Raw genomic sequence first — 14,181 nt, 5'->3', positions numbered from 1 at the left:
GAACTGTCTGCATCCAGGCTTTTAACTGTTATACCCCTCCTTGTAATAGAACCTCCTTTGCAGTGCCTTTTTCTTCTGATATATCGAAAAAACAAACACCATCTGTGTTATGAGATCGAGCATGTATAATATACACTCCTCTGGAGCACATGGCCAGCGCTCCAAGCTGCTTGGACAGATCTGTGTGAAATTTTGCCTACTGGCCTACTGGAGGAAGACCAGATCTGACAATCACAAGGGAAAGTTCCTGTATTATTGCTTCATAAGCAGTTCAATACATCGTTTTTTCAGCTGTAACACAGCAAAGTAGTCTACGACCACAGCTTTGTACACTGTCACACATTTTTTTCTATCATGACGTCGAGGTGTGTGTGAGCTGCTAAACCGACATTAGTATGTTTCGATCCTATGGCTCTCCATTGACGTATTAGGGGGATAATGTATGTGAAATTTTTTGCAATTTGACATTTTCTGTTTTCTACTCCATAATGTATTTTGGACTTTCCTGAACATTTTGGTATATAATACATTAAAATCAGACAATTGTCAGTTCTTCAAATAATATTTTGAATGTTGATTTGCGACAGTCAAATTTCGAGCCTACGCATGTACTGAAAACTACGCAGTCTAGAAGGCTGTGAATTGCTTTGTTTTGTTCTTGCTGCTACGTCTCAGAAGTTGGCATTACGAATAAACAAATCAGTCCCTTGTTTCTGATACTAGTTTTCGTTGAGAATAGTGTGATCCTCGGCTACTTTTGTAGTAAGCTAACTTCTATTGCTTTTTATACGTAAATTAACGACGAAGCGTAACAGTACAAGTAACTTCAAGAAATACCAATCTGTGGGTAACAGATATGTGAGACCTGCATGTTCTTCTGAAGTACTTGAAATGTGCTAGCAGTGAACGAAACCACGATAATGTTTCTGAAGTGGCCACGCTCCCTGGTACATCGAAAAGGAAAATAACTTTGGGGATGGGTGGCAGTGGTAAGGGTAATGACATTATGGACAATGTTATTATTGATCTGCAAATCATTGCACAAGTTCTTTCTGAAACTGTCTCTTGCTTTGTCTCTAAATTGATTATTAAATGTCAGAAGTGTCAAAACGAACAAGCACTTCATTTCTCATCAAAATGTGCAGGTAATGAATTGTATCAAACTAATGTGAGACTGTTCTATGGCCTTAGATGCATTGGTAAAGATGCAAGGGCTGATAATGTTCTCTTTACTGTGTTGAATTGGCCAAAACCACCTTCTAGGTATACGAAATATGTAACAACAATTGCGGACTCTGTACATGCTGTGGCTGAAGATTCAGTGGTTGCTGCCACATCAGAAGCTATTGAACAAAAAGAGGGTGACACAGGCATCAGCACTTCGGCGGATAGAACGTGGCAAAAGCGTTTTACATCTGCAATAACTATTGACACTGGTGAAGTTTAGGATTTTAAAGTTCTCAGTAAGTACTGCCAAGGTTGTACAATGAACCAGAAGAACAGATTACTTCATATGCAGCAGCGTATAAAAATTTATGATGGCACACATGAAGGGATGGAGGCAAAATGGGTAGTTAACATTTTCCAGCGTTCGCAGAAGGAGAGAATTGTCAGAAATGTGAGTTTCTTAGCTTATGGAGACTGGAAGGCTTCGACTGCAGTACAAAAGAGTAAGCTATATGGTGTTCTTATACAAAAACTTGAGTGTGTACGACATGTCAAGAAAAGGATGGGAACACGTCTGCATAACCTAAAAACCAATCTGGGTATCACATAACTGTCTGATGGCGAGACAATAAGAAGTGCTGGAAGACTAACAGACAAAGTAATTATGAATTACAGGAATATTATGGGAAGGCCATTAGAGATAACTGTGACAATTTAGAGAAGATGGGAAGGGCTGTGTGGAGCACTTTCTTCCATCTAATATCAACCAATGAAAAGCCATATCATACTTTGTGTCCGTCTCCACCAAACACTTGATGTAAATATAGGGAAGCTGAATTTTCTGGTACCCTGAATTACTTTACACATAAACATTCTTTTCCTTTGTCAGTAATGGAAGCAATAAAACCTATTTACAGAGATTTGGCAAATCCTGAGCTACTAAAGAAGTATTTACATGCGAAGACCCAGAATGTGAATGAGTACTTTAATAGTGTTATGTGGTGTCATGTGCATAAAAATGTATTTGTTGGCCTTATGACCCTAAAGTTAGCAGTGTCTGATGCTGTAATAACTTTTAATGGTGGTAACTATGAAAGACTTAAGGTCCGGGAGAAGTTAGGGGTAAGATTTGGACAGAAAACAGCTAAAAAAGATTGTGGGAACGGGATGAGCTTCGTGTACGTGAAGCAGAAGTAGCTGCTAAGCAAATGACAAAAGAAGCAAGGAACAAACTTAGGAGGCCAGCACTGGGCTGTTGTGACACTGAAGAAGACCAGGGCAATTATAGTGCATAAAAGGCACAGAAATGTAAGTCTGTATAAGAATTTGTAATAAAAAAGTTTCAAACCTCAATATTAGTGAACTACATTTTTTGCAATAAACGACCCATTTTCTAAAATAGTACTGATGGTAGAGACATGAAGTTTTCACAGCATGCTAATTATGAGATTCAACAAATAGGGAACTATAATAATTAAAATATCCTGAGTTGTTTGCATTTATGTTCATTTATTTACAAAATTCTGTCAAAAATAGAGTGTATGAAAAAAAAGATAACATGCCCCACAATAAAATTTTAGTAATAATTCTAGTACAGTGTATCTAGAAAGATGCATTCAATAATTATGGAAAATTGTAAATTGCTGCCCTAAAAAATTTGCATGATAATGAGTCACAAAATTCGATAATTTAACATTGGCGGCATAGCACATAGAATGTCCCCTTAACAAAAGCAGTTGATAGAGGTGAGCATTCTGATCATAAAGCCATGTTATATACATTTCAAGTATGAAAGCGCTTCTTGGTAGCATTATGTAGTCTCAGGACAACGACACAGGAAAAACGTTGTTTACTTTGTTAATTCCTCTCATCAACTGCATTTTACGTTATGAAGTAGATTAGCAGTAGTGTGAATGAATGTTCTGCAGTGCTCTAGAAAAAATTTTCACATATGATGAGAAGACAAAAATAAAGGGACTTCTACAATTTCTCTCCATAGGGCTTGGTGAAACTGCTAGTATCCATGGCTGAAGTATTGTCGACTGCAACAATTCTATACACTATGTCACTCTTGTCCCCGCATTAGCCGTTCTATTGCAGCAGACTGTGAAACATGGCAGCTGATTTGTCGATCTGCACCAAGGAGGACACGAGGGTAGAGATTCGCTTTTTGTTTGCGGAAGATGTTAACCTGCAGAAATATTTCGTCGAATGCAAAAGCAGTATGGTGACAGCTGTTTATCACGACGGGAGATCTGAAAATGGATAGAGAGCTTCACTCAGGGAAGATAAGACAGGCCATTGACGTCAACAACTAAGAACAATTTGAAAGTCGTGATGAAAAACAGACGAGTCACAGTGGACGAAATCGCCATTACATATCAGTCACGGATCAGTGTAGTCCATCTTGCACGACAGGATAAATTTCCGGAAAGCGGTCTGCAAGGTGGGTACAGAAAGGATGGACAGCGAGGCACAAGGCACAAGGGATGGATGCCACTCGTAAAACTTTTGGCACATTATCATAGCGAGGGAGATGGATTTTTACAGGAAATTGTTACTGTAGACGAATCGTGGATGCATCATCACGAACCGGAAAGCATGGCGACTAGCATGGTCTGTAAATACCCATCGTCACCAGGAGTTCAGAAATTTGAACGTCAACCACCAGCTGGTAGCAGTACTCTGGGACATGGAAGGTGTCGTAGTGGTTTATTTCACGCCATGAGGCGGAACTGTGAACAGTGAGAACTATTTGATGTATTGCGAACTAAACATAAAACTACGATCGCACCCAATCGTCAGGGAAAATGTGAAAAGGGGTCATCTGCATCTACATCTGCATTCATACTCCGCAAGCCACTCAGCGGTGTGTGGCGGAGGGCACTTTACGTGCCACTGTCACTACCTTCCTTTTCTGTTCCAGTCGCGTATGGTTCGCGCGAAGAACGACTGTCTGAAAGCATCCATGCGCACTCGAATCTCTCTAATTTTACATTCGTGATCTCCACGGGAGGTATAAGTAGGGGGAAGCCGTATATTCGATACCTAATCCAGAAACGCACCCTCTGGAAACGTGGTGAGCAAGCTACACCGCGATGCAGCGCGCCCTCTTGCAGAGTCTGCCACTTGAGTTTGCTTAAACATCTCCGTAACGCTATCACGGTTACCAAATAGCCCTGTGACGAAACGCGGCGCACTTCTTTTGATCTTCTCTATCTCCTCCGTCAAACCGATCTGGTACGGATCCCACACTGATGAGCAATACTCAAGTACAGGTCGAACGAGTGTTTTGTAAGCCACCTCCTTTGTTCATGGACTAAATTTTCTAAGGACTCTCCCAATGAATCTCAACCTGGTACCCGCCTTACCAACAATTAATTTTATATGATCATTCCATTTCAAATCTTTCCGCACGCATACTCCCAGATATTTAACAGAAGTAACTGCTACCAGTGTTTGTTCCGCTATCATATAACCATACAATAAAGGATCCTTCTTTCTCTGTATTCGCAATACATTACATTTGTCTATGTTAAGGGTCAGTTGCCACTCCCTACACCAAGTGCCTATCCGCTGCAGATCTTCCTGCATTTCGCTACAATTTTCTAATGCTGCAGCTTCTCTGTATACTACAGCATCATCCGCGAAAAGCCGAATGGAACTTCCGACACTATCTACTAGGTCATTTATATATATCGTGAAAAGCAATGGTCCCATAAAACTCCCCTGTGGAACGCCAGAGGTTACTTTAACGTCTGTAGACGTCTCTCCATTGATAACATCATGCTGTGTTCTGTTTGCTAAAAACTCTTCAATCCAGCCACGCAGCTGGTCTGATATTCCGTATGCTCTTACTCTGTTTATCAGGCGACAGTGCGGAACTGTATCGAACGCCTCACGGAAGTCTAGGAAAATAGCATCTACCTTGGAGCTTGTATCTAGTAATTTCTGGGTCTCATGAACAAATAAAGCGAGTTTGGTCTCACACGATCGCTGTTTCCGGAATCCATGTTGATTCCTACAGAGTAGATTCTGGGTTTTCAGAAACGACATGAAACTCGAGCAAGAAACATGTTCTAAAATTCTACAACAGATCGATGTCAGAGATATAGGTCTATAGTTTTACGCATCTGCTCGACGACACTTTTTGAAGACTGGGACTACCTGTGCTCTTTTCCAATAATTTGGAACCTTCCGTTCCTCTAGAGACTTGCGGTACACGGCTGTTAGAAGGGGGGGGGGGGGGGGCAAGTTCTTTCCTCTGTTGAGTGATTTCAGTTGCTTTTCTATTCCTTGGACACTTATTTCGATGTCAGCCATTTTTTCATTTCTGCGAGGATTTAGAGAAGGAACTGCAGTGCGGTCTTCCTCTGTGAAACAGCTTTGGAAAAAGGTGTTTAGTATTTCAGCTTAACGCGTGTCATCCTCTGTTTCAAAGCCATCATCATCCCGGAGCGTCTGGATATGCTGTTCCGAGCCACTTACTGATTTAACGTAAGACCAGAACTTCCTAGGGTTTTATGTCAAGTCGGTACATAGAATTTTACTTTCGAATTCACTGAACGCTTCACGCATAGCCCTCCTTACGCTAACTTTGACATCGTTTAGGTTCTGTTTGTCTGAGAGGTTTTGGCTGCGTTTAAACTTGGAGTGAAACTCTCTTTCCTTCCGCAGTCGTTTCCTAACTTTGTTGTTGAACCACGGTGGGCTTTACCCGCCCCTCACAGTTTTACTCGGCACGTACCTGTCTAAAACGCATTTTACAATTGCCTTAAACTTTTTCCATAAACACTCAACATTGTCAGTGTCGGAACAGAAATTTTCGTTTTGATCTGTTAGGTAGTCTGAAATCTGCCTTCTGTTACTCTTGCTAAACAGATAAACCTTCCTCCCTGATCACTGATTCCCTGTTCTGCACTTACAAAGTCGAAAAGTTCGGGTCTGTTTGTTACGAGTAGGTCCAAGATGTTATCTCCACGAGTCGGTTCTCTGTTTAATTGCTCGAGGTAATTTTCGGGTAGTACACTCAGTATAATGTCACTCGATGCTCTGCCCCTACCACCCGTCCTAAACATCTGAGTATCCCAGTCTATATCTGGTAAATTGAAGTCTCCACCTAAGACTATAATATGCTGAGAAAATTTATGTGAAATGTATTCCAAATTTTCTCACAGCTGTTCTGCCACTAATGCTGCTGAGTCGGGAGGTCGGTAAAAGGAGCCAATTATTAACCTAGCCTAATCTGTCTTTGCCCTTTGGCCCTGTAATTAGTGGGGAAGTTTCAGCTGTGTCGAAGAGAGCCTGCAATCACAGAGTCTGTGTTAAATCGTCCAAAAAGGCTTCGTACACATCTGAAATTCGCAATCTTTCGTAAAAGGAACTAATTGTTGAAACGATTGATTCTCCCGACTGACTGCAGTGTTTAACAGTAATAATAAATGTAAAGATCTCTTACAGCAAGCCAGCCGCTGATTACCAAGACGAAGGGTCTTTTCTGTATACATTCCATGCTCCCCTAAACATTTCGGAGCTTGCTACATCAGGTTTCAGACTGGTCTCTTTTCTGAGAACTATTTGAGCATGATGAATTTTTTGGAGTGCAGTTAATTGCGGAATATTCTTACGAATACTTTGACTGTACACTATTAAAATTTTAACACTCAAAATGTCTTTACTTTTTACGAGGCCTCATTTCTCTCTCTGCACACTGACTGGCGAGTATTTGTCAGAGGATTTCAAACTACCGCAGAGCCTAAAAAATACCATGGACACAAGTACGCTGCTATACATGTACTTTCTTCCTATGTACGGTAAACCTTTTCTTCGCCAAGTTGTGTTTCACAACCTGCCACCTCTAATGCAGGCATAGCAATCTACTCACAACTCCACCACAGAATTGTGAAACATTTGGTTGAGACCTTGCAGTTGGCTCCAAACCACAGGACCCCGATCAACTATGGGAACAATGAATTCCAGAATGAGATTTTCACTCTGCAGTGGAGTCTGCGCTGATATGAAACTTCCTGGCAGATTAAAACTGCGTGCCCGACCGAGACTCGACCTCGGGACCTTTACCTTTCACGGGCAAGTGCTCTACCATCTGAGCTACCCAAGCACAACTCACGCGCCGTCCTCACAGCTTCACTTCGGCCAGTACCTCGTCTCCTACTTTTCAAGCTTCACAGAAGCTCTGCTGCGAATCTTGCAGAACTAGCACTCCTGGAAGAAAGGATAATCGGAGACATGGCTTAGCCACAGCCTGCGGGTTGTTTCCAGAATGAGGTTTCCACTCTGCCGTGGAGTGTGCCCTGATATGAAACTTCTTGGCAGATTAAAAGTGTGTGCGGGAAAGTAGGAGACGAGGTACTGGCAGAAGTGAAGCTGTGAGGACGGCCCTTGTGTCGTGCTTGGGTAGCTCATATGGTAGAGCACTTGACCGCCAAAGGCAAAGGTCCCGAGTCGAGTCTCGGTCCGGCACACACTTTTAATCTGCCAGGAAGTTTCACAATGAATTCTGCTTGCACCTTACAAACGAGTCCCTCACTCTTCTCCACTTCTGCCAGCTACCCATAAGAACTGAGCATTACCTCATAACCTAAGCATCATGCGTCATTGGTGACGACATGAGCTATAACCTCAAGATAACTACAGCCTGCACCTTCGATAGTCGCAGGCAGTGCTTTCTCCACATCCCAGACGAGGTTCTCAGGCAGACATTCCGAGCATACAATCGACTTCTTTCGAGCCCTCGACGATAATTCCCTAAGGGACTCCATAACGCACCTAATACTGGCGCCTTCGATAGCTAACAAACCCTTCCTCCTGTGTGCCTGCTTGGAACCTGCTAAAGGGTAAAATGATCAGGTTAGACGACCAGCCTCCACAATGACTCTACCTCCTAAAATTATGCTTGCTCATTACGTTTCTCTTTGGCTGCTTTGTGTATTTTAGAGCATTACAATTTTATTTAATAGCTGCATTATTATATTTATTAGTTTACATTTAAATCGGGCCTTGGCACTATAGGTTGCAATCGGTAACGCAGCTGCCTTCCCCAAAACCTTGTTTCTGTACATAACCTTCAGTATACCTACTCCAAATGTAGTTAGCATATCAATGGACAGTTTAAACATGAAAATGGCATTGTGATATTTGAAATGGATATTGTGTGTGTTATTGTAATCTTGTCCTTCCTAAAATGGTTTGCCTTGAGATTTGTTTTTTGTTCACACTCTCATTTAGCATAGAATACGTTAGCTGCATTCTTACAGTTGCTGGCAGTACGCATAATTCATATTGCCACTTGTTTGTGTGCTTGCCTACTTTGCTTAGTTCTTTAGCCAACTGTTTCATTTTGTACCTCGCCGTTTTTATTCCTTAAAAAATACTGTTAGTTATGTGATTGGGACGTAATTTTTAGCTACAGTGTTTTGACACAATTTATATGTGATATTAGAGCGGGAAGCTTTTAATCTGAGAAAAATGACGAATCAAAAGACCTTTCAACCGACTAAATTTCCACTTGTTATTTTATTTGAGCAACCAGTTTCAGTGATACGCCATCTTCAGGCATGCTGAACGACGTGTAGAGGGAATCCCACCTCCGGTAAAGTCACAATACGAGCCAGCATTCAGTGACTGGTATCTACAGGCTTTCGACACAGTGATCCCTTCTATCATCACCTACCGACTGAAGTCGCTCTGGGGACCTGAATATGGTGTAATATAGCGCCGAACATGGCACCTCAAATAAAATACCAAATAGAAATTTAGACGACTTGAAGATGTTTTGATTCGATAATTTTTACTTCGTATCCATCTGTATAAAGATCGGCTTCCAGAGACTTAATCTGAGAGTCTATAGTTTAGTTTTGTATATCAGTTTTGACAGATATGTATCACTCTCTGTCTCTCTCTGTCCCCTTTTGTGTACGTGTGTGTGTGTGTGTGTGTGTGTGTGTGCTTGTGTATATGTATTTGTGTGTGTGAAGGGGCGGGGGAAAGAGAGAGAGAGAGAGAGAGAGAGAGAGAGAGAGAGAGAGAGAGAGAGAGAGAGAGAAAGAACGAGAATTCATGCAACTGAGATGAGGCTTGGTTTCTTTTTGGCATTGAAATACAGTTGTATTGGCAATATTCGTGATTTTTAGTACAGCTTAAACGTGTAAATATTTGGTTGTAGTGTCCACTGTGCCTTACATTAAGTATGTTGCAGACATCAAACGACGGGCATTCACAAGTGCTGCTTCACCTACAACTATATCATAAGTAACGAGCTACACCATTATAAACAATTTCTTCACGTATTTTTGATAAATAATCCAATAAATTTCAATATGACGCCAATTTCAGGCGAAGGCCATGTAGTTTTGAGTTGGAAATACTGCAGTGCTGATTATATTTTTTGTGTTTTTGAATATAACACTAATTTCAAATCGATGGAAGGCTTTTAAACATGGTGTCTAATATCTGCGAGCAGAAGTGAGTTAGTTCCGCCATTTCAAAGTCTTTCGATTTTTGAAAATTTTTCATTCTGTTTCAGTCGTTTATCAGCTTTCCACTAGCATAATTGGGTTAGTTCCGCCATCTTGCTCTTTTGAATTTCACACCACCATACTCTTTAAGACAGCATTCATTCAAGATCATTGACAGTGTAATTTCCCGTGGCACGTAGCCATCCCACATTAGCTCTAGACTTTTTGGGGTCACTGAAGAGTGAAATTAGCCAGAAGTAATATTACTATGTAGCTCTTACATCCGTCATCTTCGTAAGCAGCAGCTATGAGCTGTATATGATCATTTAATACTAGAGTTTTTACTCAGGTCTAATGTGGGCCGAAATGCAATATATAGAAATCTTTAAATATATCATTTTAGTTTGTTGTGCATCACAAAAATATGGACCTGCTAAAAATATTCGGAAGACATTTATTTAACTGCAAGAAAATGTATCATATTCTGATATCATTTTAAATACCCTCCATCGACTCACTACCGAACGATAAACAATGTGGACTGCAACCTGTCTTACCAGAACCCAAAAAGTACACTGCTCCAGCTCTCTCCGACTACTGACAAGACATTATTCTGTTTGTGCTGTGCAAGCCTTACAATGAACACTCCATGAGCGGTTTATTAATTTGGTGTCGAGAAATCACCTTCTAAAGAAGTACCAAGAAGACTTCAGCAACTATCATAGCAGCTCACCATAGACAGGCAAGAGGTGACTATAACACTGTGGATGTCTACATTTTACTTACCATCATAAATTTCCTGCCAGCACAGTACAATTTTTCTGCTCATGCCTGATGTTTCAACAACTGTGCCTAATGCGTGGAACTACAGAGTCGCATTGGCAGCAAATACCATCAGTAGCAGCTTTTTAGTTTCCTTACTGGCTCTGATTTCTGCCACCAGTGATGTCACAGCCCCCTTCCCTCCCCTCCTCCTTCTTTCTCACTGCTTTAGATAAAACTGGCAGGAAGAATCCAAGATGGTTACTTCTTCTATACCAAAATGGTGTGAGATTCAGACATCAGTGTAAATGGCCGACTTTCGATAAGTGAAAGTTCATGTTGGACCAATCTCCTCTCTTGGTCTCCATTATCATGGTGGACAGTCCCTCGCAACGTTTTCACACCGGTTAGGTGTCCAGTATGGAGTTCCAAGTATGGTATTATATGTAAATTTTGTATCTTCTGGTTCTTTTGGTATTTTTCATTATTTCTATGCACCTCGATTGTCAGTTACATGGTAATAGTAGTGATAGTGTGTTTATTCATTCACCTCACTGTACATAAACATGTAATCACAAAGTCACTTCATCCACAGACAACAGAAGCAACAACAACAACAAAACACACACACATGTGAACAGCCATGTAAAAGCACATCACAGACATACATGTAACCATGCATGCAAACAAGTACATACACACAGTACACAAACGTACACATTCACACCACTCCCTACCACTTACCACGCGCACACTAGTACTTTCACAACCTTCCACCAAAACACTAGAAATGCACTCATATGTACACTTTGTATGTTAAATATCTCTTCACATGATTGATAAGGCTAAAATATTTATGAAGTAAATGATATGTTGCACTGATAAGACTAGCATATTGGCAGCTGCTTATAAACTGTGATAGACCATAAAATATACAGCGACAAAAAATGTTCAAATGTGTGTGAAACCTTATGGGACCTAACTGCTAAGGTTATCAGTCCCTAAGCTTACACACTACTCTACCTAAATTAGCTGAGCGACACGCACACACACACCCATGCCTCCGCCGGGACCAGTCGCACAGTCCATGACTACAGCGCCCTAGACCGCTCGTCTAATCCCGCGCGGCACAGCGACAAAGACGAAGATTATTGTGAGGGTATATCAGAGAGTCACACTGCAACCACATTGTAATAATGATCCATCATCATGCTTGATAAGCTCTAAACTGGATACGCAGGAGTCGATGTCCGTCTCTGTTGCGGCTAGCCATGCCAACGTATCTTATTACTGAAAGTGACTACCAGCAGTAGCGCGAAGACAGAGTAGTGACTGTATTAGTAAATGTCAAAATGGAGGGATAGATATCGTTACTGTACACCTCAGTAGACACACACAGCTGAAGATTTGACGTATGTACGCATATTATGAGTCACATGCCACTCTATACTGTAGCTTTTCACTGATGGAGCGAGTTGCACTTCAGTAAACCTTTCAGAGTTCCTCCACCTGACTCTGCTATAGAAGTTTAACATATTTTCTTATTTCATTTTTAAATGATGCCATTCAGTTTTTACACACTGCAGTCTTTTTTCGAAAATACAAAAATTACTGTTTTCCAAACAGATATGGGTGTGCACGTTGTGCTTAACGTAAAGTTTAAGTTACATTGAGTAATGTGTAAGCCTAGGACCAATAAACTCAGCAGTTTGGTCCCATAGGATTTTATATTATGTTTCCCATTTTCATTTATCTAGAAACATTTATTCGATTGAATTTTAAAAGCATTGCTGTCGAGAAAATCTTGTCAATACTGTTTTACTAGTCTGTGTGTTACATTTTTACTCTACCACACGTCAATACTCAGTAAGTGAAATCGAATCAAATTAAGTGGAAGTATTATTAAAAACAAGTTGTCAGTTACACATATTTTGAAATACAAGCTATTGGAAACTAAAACTAATTTCAGTTTTCAAGACTCGTAAAATAGTTAAGACTCACAGTGGAGTACTGTACAAGAAAAATTAACAATATATTCCAAATAACTTCAAAGCACCATACAGCACTTAAACACGTAGAACGCCAAATATTTGTAAATACTGAACAATGGACATCCTCATGTCTAATAACAACAAACACTAGAAAATGGCAGAACTACTTACGGCCTTGCCGTGTACCCTCCTTCATACGATTCAATCGCTGGGCCGAAGTACTTACCACAACACATTGTGTGTTCCTATGTGCACTATGCTCTAGGTACAATAATCTCCCATAATGTGTTCAAGTCAACCTTCAATGTGGCTCAAAGCGTTCGACTGTTGTGCTGAAACCTTGATAGGCCTTCCGATTGGCTTTGATTGATTGCATTTTACTTGCTTTTTTTATTATAATACGAATTAGCATGTTTCGGCTCAAGCCATTACCAGAATCACATTTAGAGTCACATGTCCACAGTACAGCTATACATATGAATTTGACGAGTAAAATGTATCGACAGTCTTCTAACGTGACTCCGATGATGGTTTAAGACTAAACGAGCTAATGCATAAAGTTAAAAAAATTAAGGGGATCAAGGTGAAAAATTGCATTAACTGGTACGCATGAATGTGTATGACCTAAAACAGCAAATCACATGAAGAGTCAACACCACGGTCTACCAGGTGTGACCACGTTATCAAGTGTGTGCACGAGTTTTTAGCGTCGAAGAAATGACCTACATCTGCCATCTTTAATTTTTATGCCGTACAAAATATTTTGTTTCTGCATTCTTGGACTGCTGGCCCAAAAGCTTTAGCTGAAGACGGGAAATGTGAGGGGTTAAGTTTACTTTACCCGCCGGAAATTACACCTTTCGTGGCGGAAAACTGAACTGTGGAACAGTAGCCTCTCTAGGCAGCTACTGGTGTTTCCTATGGATCGTTATCAGGTCATCTATTATTCTACATAATTATAGATTATGTGCCATCGTCCCTACCCCAATACTTATTCTTTGCTGCCGACCTACCCTCACATTAAATACAGATCCTAATAAGTTCTGGGTAATGTTATATTATAGAGATGTGTAGAAGACATTAATTAATCAAGCTCCGAAACCATTCTGGTTCATTATTCATGTCCTATGAGCATACGTTTTCTTAATTTCCTCCTAACTGGAAAAAACACAATTATATGTTACTTTGTGAATTCACTAGCAGTAATATTAGATCAAACTGTAAACATGGCTGGATGCATTTAAAACTAGCGAGAAGAATTAATTACTCCACGCACAGCGAAAATCAACTTCTGGAAGCATTGGTCATTCAACAGTTCACTACAGCAATGATATAATAGAAAGGTTTTGTCATGAAATCTAACACTATTCCTGAAACGAAATAAATGTCGGTGTGACATATACCTGTGACATTTACCATTTTGATCGTACTTCACCAACCTGCCTACAGTTATTTTCAGTATGTAGACAAAATGGTAGCTTCATTCATCCTTGTACGTGACAATGGATGCTTGTCAAACGCAACCGGTCGTGATACATTTTACCGTGCAAGTGAGTGTACTACATTGCTCGGAAACAACCTTCCCTTCGCTCTCTCACACAGCAGATTCACATTTCAATCTCAGAAAGCTAGCTAAATAATGGCTTCCTTAAATAACAGTGATGTTTCACATGTTGCCAAGTAGTTACTCATGTTACAGTGCGCATCGCTATAAAAAAAGCCTGTGAACGTTTCAGTTTCTTACAACCCATTACTATCAGAACCTTTTTACTTCACCAGTTTTGTGA

General features: G+C 40.5%; 1 protein-coding gene across 3 annotated transcripts in view; it reads left to right on the top strand.

Moving 5' to 3' along the window:
• LOC126272024 (retinol-binding protein pinta-like) overlaps window positions 1-14,181 on the top strand; it is a 547,678-nt gene that overhangs the window by 85,496 nt on the left and 448,001 nt on the right. The gene's annotated exons all lie outside the window — the stretch shown is intronic.

This window comes from Schistocerca gregaria, chromosome 5 (assembly GCF_023897955.1).
Source record: "Schistocerca gregaria isolate iqSchGreg1 chromosome 5, iqSchGreg1.2, whole genome shotgun sequence".
Classification (NCBI taxonomy): domain Eukaryota; kingdom Metazoa; phylum Arthropoda; class Insecta; order Orthoptera; family Acrididae; genus Schistocerca; species Schistocerca gregaria.
This window is presented reverse-complemented; position numbering and strand designations above follow the sequence as displayed.